At 45.0% G+C, this 27,836-nt stretch overlaps 1 long non-coding RNA gene and 1 pseudogene across 1 annotated transcript; both read left to right on the top strand.

The window, feature by feature from the left end:
* Positions 1–3,967: 3,967 nt before the first annotated feature.
* On the top strand, positions 3,968–26,574 carry LOC123396916 (annotated as a pseudogene).
* On the top strand, positions 21,142–23,144 carry LOC123395631. Its single transcript, XR_006609798.1, has 3 exons — positions 21,142–21,228; positions 21,335–21,919; positions 22,923–23,144. It is a non-coding gene; the product is annotated as an uncharacterized LOC123395631 (long non-coding RNA).
* Positions 26,575–27,836: the final 1,262 nt, after the last annotated feature.

Consider the following 27,836-nt stretch of genomic DNA (forward strand, 5'->3'; position numbering starts at 1 on the left):
TTATTAGTTCGTCATCCAAATCGGCTGAAGTGTTATCGTCTTTCAACGGTTGCATTCAATAACCAAAAGCTCACTGGAATTCGCATGAATAAGTAACGATCACGTACGAATTCAAGTAATGGCTCTGTAGATAACCTATAAAAACTAATAAAGCTTTTCCCATTAAATATCAAATTATTTCTAATGTCTCATATAGTCTAAAATAGTGTACATATCCCTATCCAAATATATTTTACTAACGTTGCGTCTGCTTAACAGAGGCACGTCCTAAATAACGTGTTAATGCTCGTTGGGGGATTAAGATTAAAATATGTAGGGAGCGATATACTAATTTTGATGATGGACAATCGAGAAAGATGTGTCTTACCGTTTCGTCATGATCACAGTAACAACATCTCGAACTGCCAACCCGTCTTCACTTTACTAAATTATCTTTGGTCAGTACGACACCTTTGTGTACAAATCACATGAAAATTTTAATTTTAAGTAGAACTTTAATCTTTCAGATATACAGTGATCTTGAGAGAGGTCCAGAATCAATTAAGTCTAGACAGATAGATTTCATCATAAAATTACTATTTGTAGATATTTTCGAGTGACTTGTATCACGCTAATCAGAGAGTTAAACATTCATTAACCTGCAGAAAAAGTGCAACCATGAGTTTCAACGTTTTCCCACTCGAGGCCTCCTGAATTGGATATTAAGAGGTACCAAATGTAATATTATGGCCATATAATCTTACGTTGCACAATATTATATAAAGATGAGTATTGCAAAGCCAAGAACGTCCCCTCTAGTCATATATCCTCCGAGAATCTAGTTGTGATACCATTATCAATTATGAACTTCATCCGCTGAAAGAACGTTACCTTCATCTTCATTAACTCTTTCCAATAAGATGAGTCCCTAGGCTTAGTGGTCACATGGGCCAATGTCTTAGAATGTAGGTATTTATTCCGCACAATTTGTATCCATATACCCTCTGTTTCAACACATAACCTGTATAAGCATCTATTTTTAACTTCTAAATTTTCGATCCCTAACCCAGCTTCTTCTTTTGGTCTGCAAATAATATCCCATCTGATACATTTGTACTTCTTCTTAGCCTCATCACGTTGCCAGAAACAGTGGGATTGATAAAAGTCTAATTTTTTGGTACCCCTACCGGCCTTTCAAAGAAAGATAAGGGAAACATCGGCAGACTCGTCAAAACCGAGTTTATCAATACGAGCTGCCCTTCGTAAGACATGAGTTTGCCCTTCCAGCAACTTATTCTTTTTGCAAAGACGGCTACTATAAATCATCCGACTGATTTTCTTGAAAAATCAGTCGGGTCCCCAAACATGCGATCAAAGACTCCACGAACGTTAGATTAGTCAACTTAGCCACGTCGTTTTCAAATAATACATCGCATGTTGTGGCCTCAACTTCTCGCCTCGCAGCCAACACAACGCCATTACCACCCCTGGAAGCGGTTGCCCCTGCAGCATCCCCGTGCCTTCCCCTCTCAACACCACCCCGACCATGGCAACTCACTTATGCAACAGACCAACCTTCTCTGATGCCGCATCGCCACCACTCATGGCAATGGCATCAATTCCAAGCGTAGCAGCAGCACCGAGCTACCCAATAGCTGCTCGCGATGCTGCATCGAGCCATCAACAAGCTCCATTGTAGCTCAGGCGCCGACGACGGGCGCACCATTGCAGTTCGGAAGCCGGTGATGGGCGCCCCATTACAGCTCCATCGCAGATGGCGAGTGCTCCACTTCACCTCTGACGCCTGCGATGGGCACTCCATAGCAGCTCGGACACCGGCGATGGGCGGGCGACCGACACTCTGTTGCAGCTTGGTGCAGAAGCACAAGGTTGCATTGCTGCCCCATTGCTGGCTACGGGCGCTCCATGGCAGCTCCGACGTCGGCGAGGGTCGGCCTATTGCAGCTCCAATGCCAGCGACAAGCGGCTGCAGGAGCACGAGGTTGCAAGCCGTGGATAAAGTTGTCGTGTCCCATCCCAGTGGCCGTGGACACGTTGCTGCATTGTAGCACCAACGTTCGTCGACAAGCATCGTTCGCATCGCCGGCAGCACCTCCCGGTTCCCTCACTGTGTTGGTGCTCGCCATGGCTCCCCTCCATGGACACTCTTTGTAGCTATGCCGCTGAAAGGAGCTCCGAGTCTGCTTTGTAGCTACTCCCTCCTTTCCGGTTTATAGGGCTCATCTCAAAATTTTCAGATTTCCATTATATTAGGCTTATTTTGAGTCTAATTGAGTTAAAGTGCTTTGAGTCCCACACCATATTTAATTTATAGAGTTTAGAGAAAGGAGATGAGTGACTATGCATGCATCATTTTTTACATCCACCATGCAAGTCCAATGAGAAGGAGGATGCTACATTTATTGTCTTGGAAATTGAATATGTGAGAAATATTTCATTGGCTAGTTAAAATTAGTTCAATCCACTCACAATTCACCTTGGTTGATGAGATTTCATATTTGAGCCCTATAAACCGGAAAGGAGGGAGTATGACGTTACAGGAGTTTCGGCTACTTGTGCCAACGGCTGGGTCAAACTCTTCCTATTCCCCCCTTTCGGTTTATAGGACTCAAATCTGAAATCTCATCAACCAAGGTGAATTGCGAGTGAATGCCACTAGTCTTAACTAGCCAATGAAATATCTCTCACAAATTTAATTTATGAGGCAATAAATGTAGCATCCTCCCTCTCATTGGACTTGCATGATGCATGCATAGCCACTATTTTTTTCTCTTATCTCTATGAATTAAATATGGTGTAAGACTCAAAGCATTTTAACTCAATTAGACTAAAAATGAGCCTAATATAATGGAAATCTGAAATTTTTGATACGAGCCCTATAAAACGGAAAGGAGGGAGTATTTCCTAGCTGGTGTGTTTGTGCTCCGCCGCGATGCGCGATGAGATGTAAGGAAAAGCGAGAGGAAAGAAAAAGTGTAGAGGAGGTAAGACTACCCATAATAGGAGTAACATAGATGCCACCTAAATAAAAAATATAACGTGACAACTAATTAATGAGGAAAAAGAAAAATTGAGTAACTTAGGAGTAGTCACTCATACTATGAAATGCTTAATGTTACTATGAGTCTCTATACTATGAGTAACATGACGCATACCAACACAAGATAAGTCTATAAGCTAATAAAAATAAAAGGCTCAATATTACTTTTCATATATTACTATAGAGTATGGAGATAGTAACTTATACTAATAACATATGCATTTTCATATATTATTATATGAATTACAGGGAGGAAGATCAGCTAGGTGATTTGAACACTTTTCCTTTTGCAAATCTATCTTTAATATATTTTCCTTCCTTATTCGTCAATTGCCCACGCTGAATTGAAATCCGTTTCGAGTTCCCATGAGCACCGAATTAATGGAGGATCCAACCCGGGTTGGCGCCGGACCAGAACCCAAGGCGTTCTGTGTAGCCCAACTCTTCGTCCGACCCGCAATAACTGACCCGTCGCACTCACGAATGGATTGATTGAGGGTCTGTTTGGATCCCAGCCACACTTTGCCAAGCCAAAATTTGGCAGCCACTGTTTAGTTGGCATATGTTTGGTTTTTTCCGTACTTTGGCTTGCCACACTTTATTGTCCCTATGGCCCATTTGTCATAGAGTCAATTATTTTGCCAACTTTTGCCAAAGTTTGTCGTTCGTTTTTTCAGCCACACTTTGGCTTGGCAAAATTAGTCTTCAACCAAACAGGCCCTGAGTCCACACGCACGCTTCACACACTGGCACACATAAGCCATTCTCGTCTCAGTCAGTCTCGAGTCTCCACTGTTGTGGAGGGGGGAGAAGCAAGGCGCCATCGGAGGCGGACGGCGGCGCCGGAAGTGAATGGTGCGGACGGGGTTCTGGCTATGATTGGAAGGATGGGTCGCCCTTCTTGGAGTGTGCCGTGGCGATTTTTGGATGGAAGAGACCGGGCGGAGAAACATATGGAGTAGGGTGAGGTGGCTGAACCACTACTCGTCAGTGCAAAGCATCCTGGTTGTCGGCGACGGAGACTTCTCCTTCTCGCTGGCGCTCGCCACCGCGTTCGGCTCCGGCGAGAACATCGTCGCCACATCCCTCGACTCCTACGGTTCGATCCTTTCCGTTCTGCCTCTCGCTGCTTGAAGGTTGCAGTTTTATGCAGCCACTTTGATTTGGACACTGCCTAGATTTTTGGCTTCGATGGAGAAATTAAATGATAGTACATGTAACCGGTAGAGGGATGGGATGCACCATGTTGTAATCTGAGGATTAGCTTTACTCCTTTGAGATCTAAATTTGCCCTAACATGGTTGATTGCGGCGATACGAAGATCTACGCGGCATACTATGTTGATAATGTGCTCAAAATAATTTAGTTACTACTAGCAAAAAGGCCCGTGCGTTGCAACGGAAGAAAAAAAAATCATAATCTTCAATTGTGATAATCACATTATGTTCTTAAAATTTTAGGACATTTCTTGAAATGCATGAACATTATTTGAATTATGATGAAAACAGCAAAGTATGTTTTGCTAATTAATGATAGCATATGCATAAGAACATTATTTTTATCTTGGTGATATATGTGTTTGCATTTGTAATCTAAGTGAAGTCTTAATTTGAATGCAAACATATTAGACAGCTTCATGTAAAACAATCAATTTGTAAGTACATGCATACCAAATGTTCCAGGTTGCGTATCAATATCAATATTCTTAAAATAATAATTAGCAAAACAGTTTATATATATGAAAGATCAAAGCTAAGCCATTTATTTACGTAAAGCTTGTATAAACAACATTGTATATTTTATATACATTAGAAACATTTTTGTGCGTGTGACATCAGAAACATTATTGAGTTTTGATGTCTAATATTTTTAATACACATTTTACATATTTTGTATGCATCATAAACATTTTTATATACATGTTTTACATTGTTCAAATACACGATTAACATTTTTTAAAAGTTCTATTTTTTATATCTACTTCGTTCCATACACATTATATATTTTTGTATATGTTTTCTTATACACATGAAACATTTTCCTATGCACATTTAAATTTTTTTAAATACACAATCAATATTTTTTAAAATAAAATAAAAATATATTATTTATTGTCCATATGCACTGAACATTTTTTTTGTATATACGGAATCTTTTTTGTCTATAAATTTAACATTTCTTTAATCCATGATTAACATGTGTGCAAAGTTTATTGAAATAAAGGCAAAAGAGAAAAAAAAAAGTAGAAAAAGTGTGAAATAGAAGAACAAAAAGGGTTGTAGGCCGCAATCGGGATCAAACTTGCGTCTCCTGGGTGGGACAGAGCGCACTCAACCAGTTGGGCTAACTTTGTGTTTGTGATAAAATATGGGAACCACATTCTTTAGAATAAGAAAGGAAGAGCCGAATCGAAGGTCAAAAAAAGAATTGTTTTTGTCACTTACGGGTGGCATTGGTGGGTAATTTTGGCGAATTTTAGGGATAAATTTAATGACGTATCACAGAAACAATAGGTGTTTTATTAGTAGGTATAGATATAGATATAGACAGTATATATAGCAGAACATTGTTGAATCTTTTAAGATTTTGCATGGTCTTAATGAAACTAAGTTTATTTTTAACAAAACTGCGTATTGTTTAATGCTATAATTTGTATGCTATGGAAGAAAAGGAACACGAGTGTTGAGTAACAACTACTGCTATTTTTTTTGTTTTCACTATAAACTATGTATATGTCCGTGTGTTGTCATGGGACAAAAATAGTGTGTGTCCGTGCGTTGTCACATTGTCAAAATAAACATGTGCCCGTGATTGATCTACTTTATTGGATTACCAAAGATAAAGGATTAATCACTATTATTTATTTGTTTAGGCCAACTCCAGCGCGCGATCCTATCATGTTCGCTCGTGTCCGTTTGGGGTAAAACGGACACACTAGGCGGTCCAGCACGCGTACGCAAACGGACGTTTGTCCGTTTTTTGTTCGCTTTCGATCCATTCTCGGTCCAAACTTGGTCCAGTTTTAAGGTGAAACGGAAAACACGCGGACGCAGCGCAGTGGGCGGGACGCGCGCGCTTGTCCTCCCCTGGCCCGACCGTCAGTGGCACAAAGCAGTACGGCCTTCCCGCCCCCACGCCCCATTCCATTTCATCCCCTCCCCCCCCCCCCCCCACAAAACCCTCCCACGCCCCGCCCTCCCCTTCGCCCGTCACCGTCCCGCCATGGCCGACCCCCGCCGAATTCCGGCGACCCGGATGTCGTCCCGGCCACCAAGGCAAAGAAGAAGAAGGCACCCAAGGGTACGAAGAAGCCGCGGTCGGAACTCACGTCAGAGGAGATCGCAAAGCTGGACGCGAAATTGGCCAAGAGGCGGAACCGGCGGGCGGAGGCGGAGAAGAAGGACACCGCGGCTGCGTACGCCATCGAGCGCGGTGCGTTGGAGGCCGCACGACAGAAGGCCGATGCTCAAGAGAAGGAGGCGATCGTCAGCAGAGTGCATACCCTCCTCATGATGGGGTTGTGCCGTCCGACGAGCTTCGCGGCTATGCCCGTCGGGTCGGCGAGCACATGCTCGTCGGTCGTCCGGTCTCCGCAGTGCCCCTCCTTGACGTTGTCGACCACGCCATTGTCGCCCGGTTTCCCTCCGCCAAGGTGCCAAGCCGAGACCCGTTTGTCGGGATCGCCGGAAGTCAGCGTGATCGCGTCGTCCACGCCGCGCCCCTCGGCCGTCATCGACCTCAACGTCATGCCGGGATCCTGCAGCGGTGGCCGCCCGTCCGTGGAGATGCAAAGAAAGCAAGCCCGGCCGCCGTCTACGGCCACCACGCCGTCGCCCCGCGTCCTGTTCGACAAATGCCAACACCAACGCCAACGGTCGAGGACCCCTTCTATGCCCAGTTCATGGAGATGGTGAGGCGTTGAAGAGGCTGAGGGGCAAGACCAACTCCAAGGTGGACGACAAGCGTGATGCGTCATCCTATGCTTTGCATGAGACTTTGCATGGCATGATGTCTCAAAAGGAAGTGAGTGACGAGAATAAGTGACAAGGCAAGGAGGTGCAAATGAAGCAATACATGGAGCTGCAAACAAAGAAGCTTGACATGGAGGAGGCGGCCAGGCAGAGGCAGATCGACATTGAGGAAGCAGCCAGGCAGAGGCAGCTCGACATCGAGGCCGCCAATGTTGCAACCAAAGCAAAGGAGGTGGCGCTGGTGATCATGAACGTGGACTTGAGCAAGATGAGCGAGAAGACAAGGAGCTGGTTTGAGGCCTGGCAGAAAGAGATGTTCGATGCCGATGGCGTGAACTAGGGCGTCAGATCGGCCGTGACTGTTCTTTTTTTGAAGGCTGGCATGGTGAGCCGGCCGCTGGCTGTGTTGCGGGCCACCGGCTTTATTGCCAGCGAAAAACCTATTCTTTTTTAGAGGCTGGTTGTGTTACCGCCTGCTGGCTGAATGCTTGTGTTTGAAAATGAGGCGAACAGGATGTGGCCAAGTCCACGCGTTGGACGCACGAGCAACGCATCTCAAAAATAGCCTGAACACAACCCCATCATCCGTCTCAAACGGACAAAATCCGAACAAAACGGACGACCGATTGGGTCGCGCGCAGGAGTTGGTGTTACGGGCCGTGAATTTGTTATGGAAGGTGGGACGTGGGGTGTGAAGATTGACAAAACGATCGACGGAACGTGGTCCTCTTGACAGGAAAAGGAACCTTAGGTTCTTTTTAGATAGTAGAGATGGAGATTTGATAGGTTCAACGTCCGTTATGTGTCCTGTTGGTCGTAAAACTGAATGTGCTAGTTGTAGCTAATTATTATCATTTTGGCAAGTGATAAATATACATATGTCATTTCGAGGAGTTTCATTAAAAATTTAAAACTGCTACTAGAAAAAATTACTATATATCTTGTCACACAAACGTCTGGTGATCTGTTTCTCTGATCCTGTATCCCTCTTGGTTGTGTAACCTGTTGTTTTCATAGTTTTTGCACCTTGTATAAATCCATCTACTAATATCCTTATATTTTGTTAGATTCTACAGAAATTTGTGGTATTTCCATATTGTTAAGTTTCTCTTATTAGCACTATTCCTAATTCTTTCTCAAGTCATGTTTGTAAAATATACACTAAATTGCCCCTGCTTACTTTATAAATTCAGAGTGGTGATATTATAGAGGTGATTTTGTGATCATTTTAGTTTGTACTTGTGCATTATCTCTGCATTCATGTTGGCATTCCTTTTTAGCAGAGGCCCTGTTTGGCAAATATAGCGAAGCGGAATCAAATGTAATGGAGCTCAAAAGAACGAGGGCCGCTATTCTGCATGGTGTCGATGCAAAAAAGATGAAGACTCACCCTTTTTTAAAGACGAGACGGTTTGATCGGATTATCTTTAATTTTCCACATGCTGGGTTCAAAGCAAAAGATTACAAAGAGGTGGATATGGTCAAGTATGTGTACTCCCTTGCAATTATTGTCTCTACGTGTCACTATTCGTATTTCCTTAATGCCCGGATAGATCAAAGTTATTGGTTGACTGTCATAGCTTATCTTATCGATTCAGAACCACTTCCATGAACGAACACGACCCCCGCGACTCCTAGGGTTCCCTCCCTCCCGCCGCCGCCGTCGGCCGTCCCCGCCCCCCTCCCCCTCCCCTCCCCCTCCCCCTCCCGGATCCGCCCCGGGCCGCCTCCCCGAGAGGTGGACGGGGCGGCGCAAGCTCCGCCCCTCTTCGGCCTCCCTCCTCCTCCTTCCCTTCCTGCCGCCGCCGACGGCCTCCCCCGACGCTTGGCCGGGTGGTGTTGGCGGCGGCGGGACTACCTGTCCCCGCGCGCGCCTCCTTGCCCGGGGTATGGGGGCGGCGGCGGTGCTCCTCGGCTCGACGACGGTCCGGCGACCCGGCAGCAGTGGCCGGCGACGCGTGAGGTGGTGGTGTTGCCCCTTGGCGATGAGACGGCGTGGTGACGCAGGCTGGCTGGTGGCGCGCCCCCGGCCCAGATGTAGGCCCTGTGGGCCCCATCTGGGTCCTAGCGGGCCGGCTCCCGGCATGGCTTCATCGTCGTCTATGTGGTGAGGAGGAGGAGTAGCTCGGACGGGGGGGAGGGGGGGCGACGCCGAAGGCGCGCCTGTGCAGCGCGATGGCGGGAGCTTTACGGGCGTGGAGAGCCCGATCGGGCCTGTAGGCCCACGAGCCTGGTATGCTCCTGCTATTGTGCTCGGTCGGCTGCCGTCGTCGACGGTGGAGGTTGTACCCTCCCGCGTGCCGACGGTGTTGTGGCCCCTAGTCCCGGCTCCTATTCCCCGCTGTGCAGGCCTCACTTCATGGTGCCGTGGTGAGACGGCGTGGAGGCTTCATGACCACGGTGGCGTAAGATGGGGTCGCTTTGGTGGCAGGCTCTGGAGCATCCGAGGTGAAGGTTGGGATCAGGGGAAACCCCTGTCGGCCTGGCCGACACCGACGCGGTGACGCTTGTGGGTGCCGCCGGACCTTCCTGGAGGACGTCGGAGGCGACCCTTCCTCTTGCCTCGTCAAGTACCGGGGGAAACCCTTGGCAGCAGCAGCGTCATCGTCGCGGTCCTTCTTGGAGGTGTTGATTGGTACCGGTGCTTCGGAGCCTTGGAGCTTGGTGGGAGATCTTCGGTGAGCGCAGTGGTCGTGAAGCTTCTTCGTTTTCGTTGATCCGTCGTTGTCGGCATTTTTTTCTCTTGTTGTTTCTCTTTCGTTTCTTTTGGGTGTGATTGTGCTGCTTCCATCCCAGCACCTGCTGTTGACTTATCGGTTGGTTGCTTTGTAATACAAAGCGGGGAAATCCTTTTTCGGTATAGCTTATCTTATCGAGTTCCATTGGTTTAAAATTTATTCGTTATGTCTTCTCAATTTTGATCTCAGCTTTTGTTGCTGTCGTTCAATGGCAAACTTTAGTGAGCTCCCGATGTCCTGGTCTCTTACTCATCGGGTCATTATTTAAAATTAATTTTGATAAAGCTCAGAGCAATCTGTATTTCATAATCAATAACATGCCATTTTATCCTTTCATATGCATAGAATAAAATCATATGTGGCTATCTATAATGTTAGAAGAGTAGATGAAAAAACCATTTTTCTTGGATTTGTGGACCTTCGGGTATATCTGTTTCTGGTGGTTTTTGCTAGTCTTTTGTTTACATATTCTCTCTTATTAGCCATGAAATACACATTTAAATTATAGCATGAAATTGTTGTTGCAACTTGTGAGTAGAAGTGTATTTTCATAACGGCGAGACAATAATTAGAATTCACTTTAGATTGCTTTTATAGACCCGTGTTAGCTGCGTTATCCGAATTTGCCGTAAAAATTTGACAATGCGTATTCATAGATCCGGTATGCTATAACATTTGAATCTACAAAAATTAATGAATAAGGTTGTTTTTATTGTGTTAAAAAAGTAAAGTGAATATCGCACTATGCTATCCATGTATATGTTGCCTTCTATTTTCTTCGAAATGGCAGGATTTCTATATATAAAAAAGAGAGTTGCCAAGTTAATTACGAAAAATTGGAAAAATAACCAGAGAGTTCCTAGTTAATTATCAAAAATCGGGCGAAAACCATCACAACCACTGAGTGGCACATATATGATATCCCCGCACACCACTCCAAAGAGGGCCACATTGAGACAGCACACATGCATCATCCTCATCAATCCTACCCTAGAAGGCATCATCACCATCACTAAACCCTAAGTAAACGACTCTAACTTCGCTGTAGGCGATAGTCGACTCAACCAACATTGTAGGGGCCATGTGTAGTTCTATGAAGATCCTTGTCAGAACTCAGCCACATACGATCAGACAACACTACTTCACACTGGCGGCGAACTACAAAGGAAAACTAGGCACAATAGGCGCCGTAGAAGATCACCAAAGGGGCCAGCTATGAAAAGTCATTGTATGCCATCAGGGCCCCGCCACCTCAACTTCAATTTTGGTCTCGCTTGCCTATGCCCAGCTCCAAGGATGTAGCCCCAAGGGCGAAAATACACCACCAAGGCGCCTCCATCGTCCGACCAGACAAGATCAAGGGTTTCCTAGAGCTGCAGCGGTCGGATCGGGAGGGGTGTGGCAGCAATGCAACAATGCTCCCAGGAAGGTCAGCAATGGCTACAACCGCCACCATCGCTGAGCAAGGACCCAACTGAGAGAAGGTCTTCACACAAGCTCCCGATACGACCTCAGGTGCTTCTCAAGTCGCGCTAGCGCCAACAAACCCACCAACCACCACCACCACGGATTTTTCACTGTTTTGATCCTTAAGTCGTAAGTTCATCACGTAACGAACTCGGTTCGAAAGTATTTCACGTTTTGACCCTTTCAGAAACGCCACAGTCCGTGGCGTTGCAGCCCTGTTATGAAACGCCAGTCTACTGGACGTTGCGGGCCTCGTGTGCAACGCCAGTCTACTGGACGTTGCGGCCCTTCCCAGAAACACCAAGGTGGCTGGCGTTGCAGGCCTCATAAGTAACTGCCCCGCGGCCCCTTCGTCCACCTTCACTTCTTTCTTCCTCCTCTTCCACGAAAAAGCTCTCCCTCCTCCTCCAGATCCCCCCCTTCGATCTCCCTCCTCCCCCAACCGTTTTGTTGGTTCTTTGGGGCAAATCGAAGAGGCCGGTAAGCTCCTCCAATCCCTCCAATTCGTTTTTGCAATGATTTTGTATTTGTGTAGATTTCTTTTGCACTAGGTGTACGTATGTTTTGAAGTAAAATTTATTTTGTGATTGTTAATAGGTGTAGTTTTGTGATTGTTAATAGGTGTCTAGGTGTAGTTTTTGGTGGCTATATGTATAACATAGCTTTTGTTCATATTATCCGCATTAGGTTTATGCCTAGGTTTAGTTCATATTATTCGAAGAGGCCGGTAATAATTTTCTTCTTATTATGTAGGATGTTTTGGCCCGATCAATATCCGGGTATTGATGACTACTATGAGCAGAAGCATCATGCGGTGCTAGTTGAAAGAGGAGAGGTAATTATGATTTTGTTGATGATTATTTTTATATACTCCATGATTTGTATATTTTGACAAGTTGAGTCAATTAACAAATTATGCCTTTGTTTGTTTAGGTTCCTCCACTACTTCGTTTGAGGGGGCACAATCCCAATGAAGCTCTTGTATATGACCCTCGTTACGAGCCATATTTTAGAAGAATGGATCTTTTTCAATTTGTGCTCAACTTTAAAGGCACACCACCATGGTTCAACGCCACTGCCCTAACAACACTTACGGATCGATGGAGGCCGGAGACGCACTTTTTCACCTTCCTCTTGGTGAGATGAGGATAACCTTGGAGGATATTTCTATGATCTCCGGGCTTCCTATCGAGGGCAGGGCTCTTACAGGGAAGGTTAGGGTGGCCGGGTGGCGACAACGGGTTGCAGCATTGGTTGGTGTTGAACCCGAGCCATGGACTGATGAAACTAGGAAGGATCCTAGGCCATCCAGTGTGTTGTTTTCTTGGATACAGAGACATTTTCACAGATGCCCAAGGGATGCTAGTCCGCTTGTTGTGGAGAGGTTCGCGAGAGCTTATCTCTGGAATCTTTTGACCCAAGTGGTGTTTCCTGATGTCACTGGGGACACAGCCTCATGGATGTTCTTGGATCCGCTTCGTGACTGGGATGTGAAGTGGAGTTGGGGTTCGGCGGCACTAGCCTTCTTGTACCGTCAGGTATGGCTTAATATCATGCATTTTCATTTTATTCAATGGGATATGATGCATTTTCATTTTATTAAATCTGTAGTTGGATGGAGCATGCATGAGGAGTAAGCCGACGTCCTGTCTTGGAGGTTTCGTCTGGCCTACAGGTTTGGATGTGGGAGCGTATCCCTGTTGGCCGGAACTTCAGCCTTGCTCCGGAAGAACCCTGGAAGTACCCGTTTGACGGGGACGAGGAGCGATACCCCACTATCGCACACACATGGGCTAATGTCCAATGGACGAGTATCGCGGCTATGGGGCGGTATAAGGCATACATAAGCGAGCTTGACATGCTAACTTACGAACAGGTAAATGCTTTATCAAATTTGCTGATTTTTTTTCATGGATGGTTGAGTGACTTGTTGTTATGTAGGTTAATTGGAGGCCGTACACGGTACTTAGGCAGTATCCTCCGAGCAACATGTGCCTTCGTGACCAGCATCTTTGGCGTGTGCGGTGCCCGATGATATGCTTTTATGCGGTGGAGTGGCATCTTCCTCATCGTGTTTCTAAGCAGTTCGGGGTACAACAACGCACCCCGCCGGATTACGTCGAGACAAGTGTGAAGCTACATAAGTAAGTCTTTTGTATCACGTGTTTCTCCTGTTGATCAATGTCTAACATGAAAAAATGTAACTGATGTAGTATTCTAATGCTTTGTAGGATAAACCGGCAAAGCAATAAGACTGTAATCAGTTGGGAGGAGCACCACATTACTTGGGTGGACATGTGGAATGCTCAGAGACAACATCGAGTTGAAAATGATGAAACACCAGACACTGACGAGGCGGCATATTTAAGGCATTTGGAGTGGATGCGTACAGAATACAGAGTTATCCATAAGTCTGCGTGGACTCGTTCCGTTTGCTTGGACTTACTGCCGAGTGAGGCTGCTGATGCTGCATTCAACAATTCAATTAGGGAGACAATTGGAGCGCATCTTGGCTATGGTCCTCTTCATGACCGAGTGGTACGTCCCTCCTTTAAAATATAAACAAGTTTCATTTATTCGTGGATGGTATGTCACATGTGTTTTATCCAGGGCACGGAGCTATGGAGATGTATCAACGAGAGTAATGTGGTCCTTGCCCGTGCCTCATGTCCACAAACGGACGGACTTGTTAGAACTACTTTGCAGGTTGGATTCCTTGTTAACCTTTGTTTTGTCGTACCTTTGTTAGCATATAAACATGTCATTATCTTTTCGTTGCACAGAAGGTCGCCAATCGGTGCCGCACACTAGCGGCTTTACTTTCTTGCCACGGTGTTTCGTCCACCGATGTGAGGGCACGTGCGCAATACACGATGGATGTGCAGTCTTTCGCTCGTCCGTCTGCCAGCCGGCCACGGGCCTCTTCCGCTCGTCCGTCTTCGAGTCGAGCACATGTTTCTTCTAGCCGAGCACATGAAGAGGAGATTGAAGAAGAAGATGAGTCCGACAACGAGGCTGCGGATCCGGACTTCATTGAGTTTGGGGCTTCGCAGATGGATGATGCTCCTCAGCCAAGTCAACCCACTCAGCCGACGGAAGAAACACGTCGAGCTAGCTCAAGGAACATCAGACGTCCTGGCTGGCAGAACACTCCAGAGGGCTACGTTACTAAGGGTAAGATGGCTGCGAAGAGAGGGAGGAAGTGAAGTGTTATGACCTATGTTATGATGCTGTCCTGTGAAATATGATGTCTGTTGAACTATGTTGAACTATGTTTGTTGAACTATGTTGAACTATGTTGAACTATGGTGTTATGCTGTGAATTATGGTCTTAAACTATGGTCTTAAACTATGTTTGTTGAACTATGTTGAACTATGGTGTTATGCTGTTGAACTATGTTTGTTGAACTATGTTGAACTATGTTGAACTATGTTGAACTATGAAATATGTATGTTGATAAAAACAGTGACAAACTCCTGTTTTGGGGTACTGGACTAAGGAAATGCCAGGCTCCCTGGCGTTCCTGGTATGGTCTGCAACGCCAGCACCTCTGGCGTTTCAGCTCTGGGTGCAACGCTGGCCAGGACCCCAGCACCGCGGTACTGGACTAAGGAAAGGCCAAGCACCCTGGCGTTCCTGGTATGGTCTGCAATGAGCGACCACCATATGATTGCCCATCTCTCGTTGTACCGCCTAGCTCATCCACTTGGTATTTCATTTCAGCGTTATCGAAACAAGTGGCTCGTTGCATTGCTGACTTCTCCTTTTGAAACTCTAGCCACTCAGCAACCTTCTTCGGATAGATCTCATTGGGAGGCTTCTCACGCTCACCAATCAACTTGCCAATTTCTTCCGAGTGCTTAAGAAAATACTCATTTAGCTTGTAAAAGATATATTCAGCTATTGCCGTGATCGGCAACTCACGTGCCCCCTTCAAGACAAAGTTGAAGCACTCAACAAGATTGCTTGTCATGTCGCCATATCTCATGCCTCCTTCGTCACATGCCCGTGACCACTTATGTCTCTCATCTATATTCCTTTGTAGGAATTCTTTCCCACCTTCATTTGCCTTCTCATATATTTTGTTCAATCGCTTAGTGAACGACTCAACGGAGAAGGCCACACATGCGGAGTTAAGATCCTTCGCCAGATCTTTGTTCTTACAAGCCCTGTAAAAGTTTGCAACGAAGTGCCTCATGCACCACCGATGGTGAAGCCTCGCATGCCCTGGAATGTGAACATCCACGGCCTTCAATATGCCTTGGTGCCGATCGGATATGATGCATACCTCCCTATTGGGAGGAATCACCGTGCTTCTCACAAGTCTCATGAACCATTCCCAGTTGTCTTGGTTCTCCGCTGACACCAAAGCAAATGCCACAGGCAACACCTGATCATTAGCATCATGTGCCATTGCTATAATTAGTGTGCCCTTATATTTGCCAGTCAGGAATGTTCCATCTATAGACAAAACCGGACGACAATGCTCAAAAGCTGCAATGCATGGGCCAAACGTCCAAAAGGCACGACGGAACACTCCTTCAATATCTTGGACACAGTGGTACATTCCGGGGTTTCTATAGGCCATCGCGCCCAGCAACCGGGGTAGCATGTTGTACGCCTCTTCCCATCCACCGTACAACATTCTAAAAGCGACGAGTTTGGCCTTCCATGTCTTCCCGTACTTGACCTTATATCCAAATCTCTCAAAAACCCAACTCATCAACAACTTCACTTTAATGGTTGGATCCTCAGCTATATGTTTCTGGTATTTATAACCGATGAATTCCGAGGTTAACTGACGGTGTGTCTCTGGTGCTTCATCTGTCGACGGTGTGCATTGGTGAGTTGCAATGCAACTACTTATCTTCCACATACCATCTTTCATGAGTCTTGAATTGACTTTCCATTTGCATTTTTCTACCTCACATTTCACGGTGTATTGCTTGTGACAGTCCGAGTAAGCAACTCTGAAAGGCCTATAGTGCTTGACGGCGTACTCACACAACCACATCTTCAATTCTAGAATGTCCTCGAACATCAAACCTTTCTTTAGGTAAGACGTTGAGATAGCGTTGGGTGTGCTACTTGGGAACATTCTAGCCTCAATTGTCTTGCTCATGCCACCGTCGACTAAAGCCTTATCTGCAAGGCTAACATCACAAAACAAGGGAACTTTGTGATCCCTCCCGGTGATTTTTGTATACCACTCTGCTTCTTTCTCAGTGAAGCCATCCTCATCCAACTCATTCTCCGGTCCTTCATCATCCGACTCATCCACACAAGCACGCTGATAAACAATGTCAGGATCCATGTCATCATGCCTTACTTGAGCCTCTACGTCACCAACAATGTTGTGTTGCCTCTCATACTCTTCGTCGGACTCATGACCATCATCTTTGATTGGTGCACTACCTCCAAACTCATATTGGGGATACTCATTCACTTGCACTTCTACTTTATGCTCAACAATAGGTGCCACAACATTATACGGGCTCAAATCATCTACTATGGGTTGGTTCAAGTCAACATGAAGAGGAGCATTGACCACCGTACTAGCAAACACTTCGAGTGACTTGTCTATCGAGGATGCAACAGCCTCCTTGTATGCAACGCAATGCAAATTAGACTTGATAGGCATTGTCTTCATTCGACACTTGTGTGCCGACCCAACATCATATCTTCCTAATAATTCTACTTGGTCACTTGGATCAACCCACTTCAATCTCATCCGAGTTTCTGCCACAACCTCTTCATAAGTAGGACTATCAAGAAATGTCAACACTTCCTCATATTTGTCAACAATAGCAACATTCATGAATGCCTCTTTGTCAACATAATGAATATTCATAATCTTGTCCATCTAAAAAAGGGGACAAAATTACCAATTCTAAGTATAACAAAACAACTAACAAAACAACTAAACATTTGCATCCAAATTAGGCATTAACACAAACCCTAACCCTAAACCTTGTCCATCCAAATTAGGCATAACACAAAACCTAACACTAACCCTAACCCTTGTCCAACCAAACTAGGCATAACCCTAACCAAAATCTAACACTAAATCTACTCAATAATAAGAAACCAACCAATACAATGCAACATAAATAGAACACCCAGTGCAAAAGAAATCTACACAAATACAAAATCATTGCAAAACTAATTTGAGGGATTGGAGGAGCTTACCGGCCTCTTCGATTTGCCCCAAAGAACCTACTAAAAGGTTGAGGGAGGAGGGAGATCGAAGGGGGGGATGGTGAGGAGGAGGGAGAGCTTTTTCGGGCTAACAAGAACAAGAGGAGAGGAGAAATGGTGGTTGGTGGGCGAGGGGGTCGGGGTGGCAGAATATAAAGGCAAGAAACACCATAGCTCCTGGCGTTTCACTTGAGGCCTGCAACGCCAGCCACCTTGGCGTTTCTGGGAAGGGCCGCAACGTCCAGTAGACTGGCGTTGCACACGAGGCCCGCAACGTACAGTAGACTGGCGTTTCATAACAAGGCTGCAACGCCACGGAATGTGGCGTTTCCAAAAGGGTCAAAACGTGAAATACTTTCGAACCGAGTTCGTTACGTGATGAACCTACGCCTTAGGCCTCGTTCGGCTCTGGTGTATTTGCAAGCTTCAACGGGTATTTTACCGGTCGGTGTAGTAATCCCGAAAATTCCCAGCAGGCCCATTCGGTACCACGGTATTGGACCGGCCCATCCCAAAAATTACACCCCAAACCCTCCAATATTCGTGTGAGAGGAGACGCGACCTAACCCTCGTGAAATTTCTCCCCCGGCTGTGACGGCGCCGCCTCCTCCGCCCTCCTCCCTCCCGTAGTTCGCCGCCGGGATCCAAGCCGAGCCAGATGCTGCCTCAGATCCCGAGGCCTCTTGGCTCTTGACGTCGTCGCTGCCGCTACCGCTGCCGTCCGCGCCGAGGCCTCTTGGTTCTTGGCCTCCGTTGCCACTGCCGTCCGCGCTCCGACGGTAGATCCTTCCGAAAACGTGTCATTTTCGCCGGTATGGACTGGTTTCACCTCACCCCTCCCCTCCCCTCGGTGCTCCTATGATTCTTTGACAGCCGGCAGATGCTCTGGTTTCATTTAAATCAGGTTCTTGTATTTAAATCAGGTTTTGCCTTCGGTTAGTAGTAGAAGCTTTGGGGTGCAGCTTCTAGTTAAGATGCACTTACCGGCTGCAGCTGTGGAATCGAACTTTTGATTGCGGGTTGTGGGTACACGGATGCAGCGGGTTGAGGTGCAGCTTCTAGTTAAGATTCAGAGGTCTATATGTAAAGGGGCAAAGCAGAATGGTAAGATTCTAGTTAAGATTCACAGGCCTGTATGCAGCGGGTTGGTATCGTCCTGGGAATTATTCTTGTGTTGTACTAGTAGTTTTTTTTGGTTGTGACTGTTCATATCTTCATGATGGTTCAGAAACTTGCAGCTAACAATTACAGTATACTAGATTTTATTTGTCTGGTCCTTTCAGAAAAGTTTGATGTGATTGAATTAATGTGTCTGTACAAATGGTGGAACTATGTGCATGGTCATGTGTTGTTTGCATTATTAATTTTATAGCGCATCTGTATTGAAAGTGGAAGGTGGTTCTGTACCTCTTGCTCTGTAGATATCGTCAAGTGCTAATGCTGTTATAATTATATGGATCGTGTTGCTAGTTGGAATTTGTTCCGTGAATTTGTTCTTTTAATCGGAGAAGATGCTATATATTTACATGTCGACACATGCTTTCTCAATTATGTTGCTGTTTTGTTTTTTTATACCTTAGACCAACAGTTTTGTTTCTTTATAGGTACCCGAGCCTTGGTTTATAGTGGGAGTGGACGAGCCGCCACCTTCGTGGGATCCCGTTAAGACGCCAAAGTTTGGTATGCCTTGTATTTACTAGGGCTTGTTAGCTCTCTAATTCTTGTTAGCTTTCTAATTCTTGTCATTGTTTCTTGATTGCTTCGGTATTAGTTTTGAAATGAAGTCACGGGGTCTAGATCATATTAGGAATAGAAGAGAGGAAGATGATGATGAGATGGTCCTTTTCATCCTTCCATTATTGCACTCGTACTTAATGGACAGTAGAGGACGGGGTGAAAAAAACAAAGGCATAGCTCGATCCTTTATGGCAAGCAACGTGTTGACGAACTTCTTGAAGGACATGTGAAGAATTGCTTGGTAGCTTTTAGGATGGAACCATACATCTTTAAGTCTTTAGCATCATATCTTAGAAGGAAAGAATTGATAAAAGACACAAGACTCAAGGTGGAGGAGAAGTTAGCATTCTTCCTGTACATGTTGTCACATAATTCATCATATGAAGATATGCAACTGGAATTCACGCATAGTGGATCCACCTTTCATGAGTACATCAACGAGTTCTTTGATATCATCCCTGCCCTATGTACTCGCTTTGTGGAGCCTCCACGCATTGACGAACCACATCCAGTAATTGCTACCGATGAACGATTCTATCCATACTTCAAGGTTCTTATCTTGACACTTAAAAAATTCCTTACCTTTCTCCATTAAAATCTCAAAAGTTAATTAGCAAATCTGTTTTTTTACAGAATTGTATAGGTGCAATCGATGGATCCCATGTTCCTGTTACCATTGCGCCTGAGAGTGCTGCACCATTTCGGAATAGAAAGGGCACCCTGAGCCAAAACGTAATGATTGCATGTGATTTTGACTTGAAGATCACATTTATATCATGTGGATGGGAGGGGTCTGCAACAGATGCTAGGGTTCTTCGATCTGCAATGAACTCTGGATTTAAAGTACCCGATGGAAAGTTTTACCTCGTCGATGGTGGTTACGCAAACACCACATCCTTCCTTGCACCGTATCGGGGTATGAGATATCACTTGAATGAATTTGGGCATGGCCACCATCGTCCACAAAACCATAGAGAATTATACAATCTTCGACATGCTTTGTTGCGAAATCATGTAGAAAGGACCCTAGGAGTTCTGAAGAAGCGATTCCCGATTCTCAATGTCAGGACATTACATTCAATTAGGAACCAAGCGAGGATTCCACCAGCGACTCCAATATTTCATAACATCATCAAATTGCATGCTGGTGATGAGGAATGGCTTGAAAACCAACCAGATAACATACCTCTAGCTGATTTTGTCAATTTACCCAATGATAATGATAACTACCAAGGGAGTAACACCCAAGGCAATGCTTTGCGAGATGAAATTGCAATGCAAATGTGGAATGATTTCCCACATAACTAACTCTTTGTAAGTTTGTGGATGTAATTGTCTTTTTCTAATTCAAATGATTAAGTGTCTTTACTTTGTGTGTTAATTTGTTTTATCTCAACAGATATGTACGCAAAAGGATCTTCCAAATTCAACTTGGCGCAGGCTACTGCGTTATTAAGAAAGAAAGGACTTCTTGGTGTTAAAATAGATTCACCAAAGGTTAACAAAAAGAGTTCTCCAAAAGGTATTCTTTTTTTGTCAGTACAAGACCAATAGTATTTTAATTGAAGACACTTAGCCAATAGACCTTGTGCTTTAATTGGCTTGTGTAGTTGTGAAACAAAGAGCACAATGGAGTTTGGGACTTGAAAAAGGTCTGGTGGAGATACTTATGGAGCACGATACTCCTCACCACCGAGGGCAAAATGGATGGAGCAAGGAAACTTGGAACTTGATGGTGACAAAATTCCATGCAAAACACAAACATGTGAAGTTCTCGAAGTCTCAAATTCAAGATAAGGAGAAGGAGCTCAAAAGAGAATATAGGATGTTAAAAGAAGCCCGGAAGCAAAGCGGTGTTGGCTGGGATGACAAAAGATGTATGATCGAAGCTGACACCGACCTTTGGGACAATCTGACGATTGTAAGTTCTTTAATTCCACCCTTCGATATGGTTACAAATTTATACCATGCTAATACTCATCTATTACTCTGGTTCTTTGTAGTCATATCCAAGTATCGGGAAATTCAAGAAGAAATCTTTTCCTCTCTTTGACTCGCTAGGAGAACTCTATGATGGTAAGTTTGGTTACTCTTAACTTTGGGACAATCTTCGACATGCTTTGTTGCTTCCTCTTAACTCTTAACTCTGCGTATTGTTTGGTTACTTACATGCATTTTGCAGGGCATACAGCTGAGGGTACCTACAGTTTCACATCAATTGCACAACCATCACAAATTGACGAAGACTTTGAAGATGAAATAGAGGTTGAGGAAGTAAAAGAAAGTGATGACTTGGAGCTGATGAATCAAGTGCAACATGATGAAGATGACTTGCAAATTCTGGATCAAATGGATGTTGCACATAGGAAGGAGGATGTCAATCCAAGTGAAGAAGTGGGTCGTACAATGGCTGGTACAATGGCTGGTTCAGGAAAGATGCCCCAAAAGAAACCCAAGAAGGAGAAGCGCAAGAACAGTGGTGATCTGATTGCTGGAGCATTAGAGAAGTATATAGAGTTGAAGAAAAGGCAAGTAGATGATGAAGATACATATTTGGCCAATGAAAAGGCAGATGCAACAAAATTACATGAATTCTCTATCACCAAGTGCATGGATGTGTTGAAAAAAATGGAGGATGTGACCCGCATCGAGAAGATCAAAGCATTCAACGTCTTCAAGGATGCTGCAAACCGTGAGATTTTCATCGCCGCTGATGATGATAAAGATACTGCTGTTATGTGGCTTCGGAGCCAAATGTCCCCATGAGGTATGTTCAAGACAGGTAGCAGACATAACTTCTTTGTTATATAATTCTGTGATAGTTGATGGTATATTACATTTCTTCCTTGTTATAATTCTGTGATAGTTGATAAAACTTGCAGACATAACTTCCTTGTTATATAATTCTGTGATATATTAGTTAAATTTTGGGAGATTCACCATGTGGAGGCAGTGGTTCAACTCAGATCCTTTTGCAAACGATGTTATGTTTGATAACATAACGTCGAATGCTCTAGAATTCAGATCTTTAGTTAGTTTTAAACTTGTAGACGTTATGTTTTATCAAACTTGGAGAAGTTATATCTTTAGTTAGATTCACCATGTGGAGGCAGTGGTTCAACTCATATTCTTTTGCAAACTAATATATCTAACCAGAAGGTGCATCTGCAAGTTTAAAACATAAAAAAATAACATAACGTCGAATGTAGGTTCTTTCGTGATAAAACTTGCAAACGATGATGCTTTTATTGCTGCAACTATAAGTTACAGTTTGTAAAAATCTGTACCTGACCGTATCATTTAAAAAAAATATGTAATATACCTCATGAAAATCTGTAAAAATCTGTACCTGACCACCTCGACGTGGTCAAATCTACAGGAGCAGTGGTGGTAGTACAAAAATTAGGTTCATTGTCAAAAACAACAGTAGTGGTGGTGGTACAAAAATTAGTACAAAAACAGCAGAACAGAGCACAGGTGAAGTAGAGCTATCTAAAGGCACATGTTCATTGCCATGCCCATCCGGTTGAGTATGATCCATCTCTAGCACTTGCAGATGGTTCAGATGATGCCTAGCCAAGAAACAGTCCTGCCTGGTTGCCCTTAACCTGGAAACACAATTTGAATGAACATCAGTAGTGTAGCATTAGATAGCAATGTTACGTCTCCTTGAAACAATGTGTGTGCATATCAAAAACATATGCTTTCTGATTATGGGTGATCTACTTGACAGTTACACTGACTGATGTTTGTTTTGTTTTGTTCCGCAGCCTGCAGCTATGAGATCGTTGCACTGGCAACAAGCACCCAATGAAGAAAAGCGCAGTCGGTGTTAGCCCCTTAGATCTGCCAGAAAATGGTTCATCTCATAAACTGGCATTTTACCAGCACTCGTTTTGAGCCTCCTGCTGATCTTATGTCATGTAAAATAAAGCAAACTAGGTTGACCTTATTTGGGAGTCGTTTTCTATTTTCAATGCCTACTTGTTGCACAAATGGAATGTTTCATTTCTCCAAGGAGTCAGTTTGCTATTGATGATGACATGATTTTCAATAAATTGTCGACCTCGGATCTTTGATGATGCCCCTTGATGTCTGCTCTTTTATGTCATTTGGTGTCTGTTCCAAACCATATCAGCAGTTATTTTATGCCCCTTGATGTCTGCTAAGTTATGTCATTTGGTGTCTGCTATTTTATTTTTTTGATGATGCACCTTCTGGTTAGATATATTAGTTTTAAACCTTATCAGCAGTTATCTGAAAACTCTAGTACCAAACAAGGTCTGGGGTGGGGGATTATTGGGGAATTGAGGGGATTTGGTGGAGGGGAGGGGATCACCAAATCCCCTCCAATCCCCAAGCGTATTTGGTATGAGAAAACACCAGAGCCGAACAGGGCCTTAAGGATCAAAACAGTGAAAAAATCCCACAACCACAGACTAGCCCGACGACCAAGGAGCACGGAGCAACCGCCGCAGATAACCGCACCTCTTGGAGGCCATCAAGTGCCACTCAACAGCACCAACCATCGGATACACCAACAACTGACTGTAATTAGGGCCACCGGACGCAACATGAGTTGTCATACCTTGTCGGGCACCATGGCTCAAAGGGGATGTGCGAGTGTTGTCCGAGGCCGAGAACCACACGCATCCGGTCGTAGCCCTGCAAAAGAGGCGTTGATGTACGCCAAACATACCACGACATGCCTACTGGATGCTAATGCGTTTGTCGCGCGTGCTTCGGCTGGCTTAGCGCGGGGATAGACGCTGGCTCCAACAGCCGCGCTATAATGCAGCGCGCGCGCCGCTCCAGCAGTGCCTAAAAATACAGCGCGCGCAAAACATTTTTTAATAAATAGATTGCATTAAAATAAAAAGGATACAAAGTTATTTTACATAGATTGCAACTAGATAGGTAGTTCGAAAACATAGATAGATAGTTCGGTGCTAGATAGTTCGAAAACATAAAACTAATCCCAGTCGCTCCAATCATCTGCACCATCATCATCGTCGTTGGTGTCGTCCGAGGTTGACAGCCAGATGTCCAACCAACGCTCATCTTCTTCAGTGAAGAAGGACCTCCCGCCTGCATTGACGATGTCGGCCTGCGCACTCGCCAACGCCTTCCGCCGACGCCTGTCCAACCGCTCCTCGCGGCGCCGGCGCGTGTCCTCCTCGCGGCGCCTTGCCCAATATTCCTGCTCGTAGGCGACGTCCTCCGGGTGGCGCCGGCGCCACTCCGCCATGACCCGCTCGTCCTCCTGGGCGACGAGGAGGCGGCGCTGCAGCGCAGTGTGCTCCGCACAGTCTTGTGCGGAGTTTAGACGAGGCGGCGAGGCGACGTCTAACGCCTGCTGGAGCGTGTGGACGTCTTGGAAGTTCATTTGGCGGCGCGGCCTGCCTAGGCGCCACGCCGCCGCGTCGAACGCGCGGGCGGCCTCGTGCGCCATGTCGTAGGTTCCGAGGCTAAGCCGGAGATCGCCGGAGCGTATCTCGGCGTAGAACCCGCCGTTGGGGCGCTGGCGGACGCCGCGGTAGCCCGACGCAGAACGGAGGCGCGGCGGCATGGTGGCGCGTCGGGGGCGGCACGCTGGAGCGGTGGCGGCGCTCTGGGGCGGCGGCGGCGCGAGAGGCTGAGGGAGAGAGAGAGAGCGGAGCGGTGTCGCGAGGGAGCGGCAGCGCGCTGCGCTTTTATAGACGCGCGGGACGCGGCGCCGCAAAAATGGCGCGCGAGCTGCCGCCTTTTCGCGCGCGCAAGCGGTTCCCTCGCGCGCGGTTCTCCCGCTGTCGCTGGAGCGCTCTATTCTGTCCCGCGCGCGCTAAAATGGATGTTTACCGCGCGCGCCTTTTTGCGCGGCTGTTGGAGATGCTCTTAGCACAGTCCACTGATCAATGCAGCTTCACATGCATATCATAGCTCTAAGGGTTGCATAAAACATGCATAGAAGGCTTTTTTTTCTTTCTTTATTTACATTGGTGTTTGCTACATGTTTGAACCTTTGTTCAGCAGGCCCGGGCACAGGGGCGTGCAATCTGTGCCAGCGCACAGGGCCTCTAGCATTTTGTGGTCCAGATTTTGTACGCAGTAGTACTTGCATATACAGGCGTTCTCTCAAGAAAAAAATTCTATTAAAAAACTTACATATATAGGCTCCTTCATAAAATTAAGATGGACCTTTTCCACATTTCCAGTTGGACCTGTGTTGTCTAGCATCCGATGCGCCTGAAGCAGCCCGATCGGGTGGGACGTACGCCTCCATTGATGGATCGATAGAAACGAGCGAACAATTAATGAAGCCGCCGAAGCGACGCGCCGACGAATCTCTTGTCTTTTCGTCTGGCGATCATGGACGCCGCAGCTGGCCGGTTTGGGCTCCCCCTTGGCTCCTTGCTTCTGTCTTCACCATCTCACGAGGGCAGGACCACCAGGCGTCTGCTTTTTATGTCTCCTTTTATTGTGGATCCTTTCTGCTAGGCCTTATTTGTTCTCAGTTTGCCTTGATTACTTGCACCAGATCTCAATGATGAACGGTAGCCCACAGCCGGCAGGTAGGATATTAAGGCAAGGAACGTTCAAGCCATCCTCTGATCTTCAAGTTCTTGGGCCTTAATGTGAGTTCTGATTTCCTTTTTTAATGGTAGCTTGTAATTAAGCTTTATTGATGTACTTTTTTAATGGAAATAGGGCCTATTTTTAGAGTTCGAAAAAGGGCCTTGGATTTTGCCGGCCCAGCCCTGTTGTTCAGGATATAATGCTTCAATAAGCTTCTAGTGCCTTGTTTTAATTTGCAAAACTATTCCGCAGAAAATATAGCATGGTGTACTTACATTAATGTAATGGTTGCATACAACATTCATAAATGGCTTTTTATTTTATTTTCTTTACATTGGTAGTTTGCTACATGTTTGAACCTTTGTTCAGGATCCAGTACTTCAACAAACTTCTATGGCCTTGTTTTAATTTGTATAACCATTTTTGTTCTTCTGCAGCATGCATAAGGATTTGGTAAAGGGTTTTCTTGGCAATGCTCGACCCCTCGCTCAGCCTTATGGCGAAATCCACATCAGCCACAAGACGGGGCGTCCTTATGATGCCTGGGATCTCGAGCGGCTCGCCTTGGATTCTTCTCTTTTTATGATTGCAAAAGTTAGTTTTTGAAAACACGACTACCCCGGGTATAACCAGATGAGAGGAGATGGCGCGAGGTGCAACCGATCTTTCCCTCTAGGTGACTGCTACACTTATAAGTTCTGCATGAAAAGTAAAGAAGCTGAAGACGAAATAAAATCAATTTCTATTGCTACCTTTTTAGCCATGGTAATAAAGAGGGTTGTCCCTCCTGAGGAATGGTCAACATTTCTCCCGACCGTTTGCACAGGCCAGAGGCATAACTTCCATTCCGATGAAAAAAGGTCTTAGACCAGTCGCCAATAGTAACGTGACTATGTGAGCCATTTGAAGGTCATGGAAAATTTTCTTTGACTAGTAGCGTTATACCAGGGGTACTTTTGTGTTAGTTGTGAAATTTCTGTTTCGTGCACTGGTAGTTGTATCCAGGAATCAGTATACTTGTGTTACTCTTACCAATGCACCACGATGACGGAAAAGTTTGTGTTGCATGACCTGACATTCCGCGTGATTTTGTAATGTCGATTAGCACATCTGCGACTTCCATTGATCCATTGACCTGCACGTGCATGTTGAATTCCTGACTATCAAACATCCACCTCTGTGTCCCGGCAAAAAAGTAATAAGACATCCATCTAAACAATCAGATGTGTTGTAGGAGTATGAGTTACTAGTTAGTAATAACGTTGTAGTAATAGGTGTTTCAATGTTGAGATGGTCTTTCACAGAAGACATAAATACACCAGGAATGCCTCAACTTGTCAGAAACGATCATTTTTGTTTCTAAACTTGTAAAATACATGAAACTAGTGCCGTAACTTGTCCAAATAGTTAAATACGGTGCCTCCATCCGTATCAAGGCATACGAACTGCCCACATGACGTGCCAATGTGGCGTTGGCCCACATGTCAGTAGCTGTGAAATGACTATGATGGTTGTTTTATAAAAAAAAACTCTCTATACTTTAAATAAATTTTGAAAAAGGCCCTCACATTTTACCTAAATTTGCCAAACTGCATTGATCCCACATACCATGTCTGGGTCTCGCATGTCAGCATGTGGGATGAAATATTAATAAGAAAAAAATGATGACGAGATTTGAACCTAGTAAATGGACGCACAATCTGCACACATGTTATAACCACTACGACAAGAATAGTTGTTCAGAGTAGATATTAAAAAAAATAAGAAATTATCACGTTTGATAAAGAGAGAGTCATTCAACATATTACCTGACATAAACTTTAAAACTGTCAGTGCATTTTAAAAAAATCAACCCAGAAAACCCTCCCGTGTATTAACAAATTGTAAATGGTGTTTCCGCAAAGAGTTTGTCATGCATTCCCAAAAATTACAACATCTATTTCATACAACGTTCAGCATGTATTAAAATTTATTATGTAAAATCATTATTATATTTCTACAAATATGTTTTAGTGCATTTATATAATATATTGTTTGTACACAATAATTTTTCATACACATTGTACAGTTTTCAGAATACAATGTTGTTGGTTTTTAATAATTATGTATTCTAAAAATACAATTAAGAT

The sequence above is a fragment of the Hordeum vulgare genome, chromosome 5H, assembly GCF_904849725.1.
Source record: "Hordeum vulgare subsp. vulgare chromosome 5H, MorexV3_pseudomolecules_assembly, whole genome shotgun sequence".
Classification (NCBI taxonomy): domain Eukaryota; kingdom Viridiplantae; phylum Streptophyta; class Magnoliopsida; order Poales; family Poaceae; genus Hordeum; species Hordeum vulgare.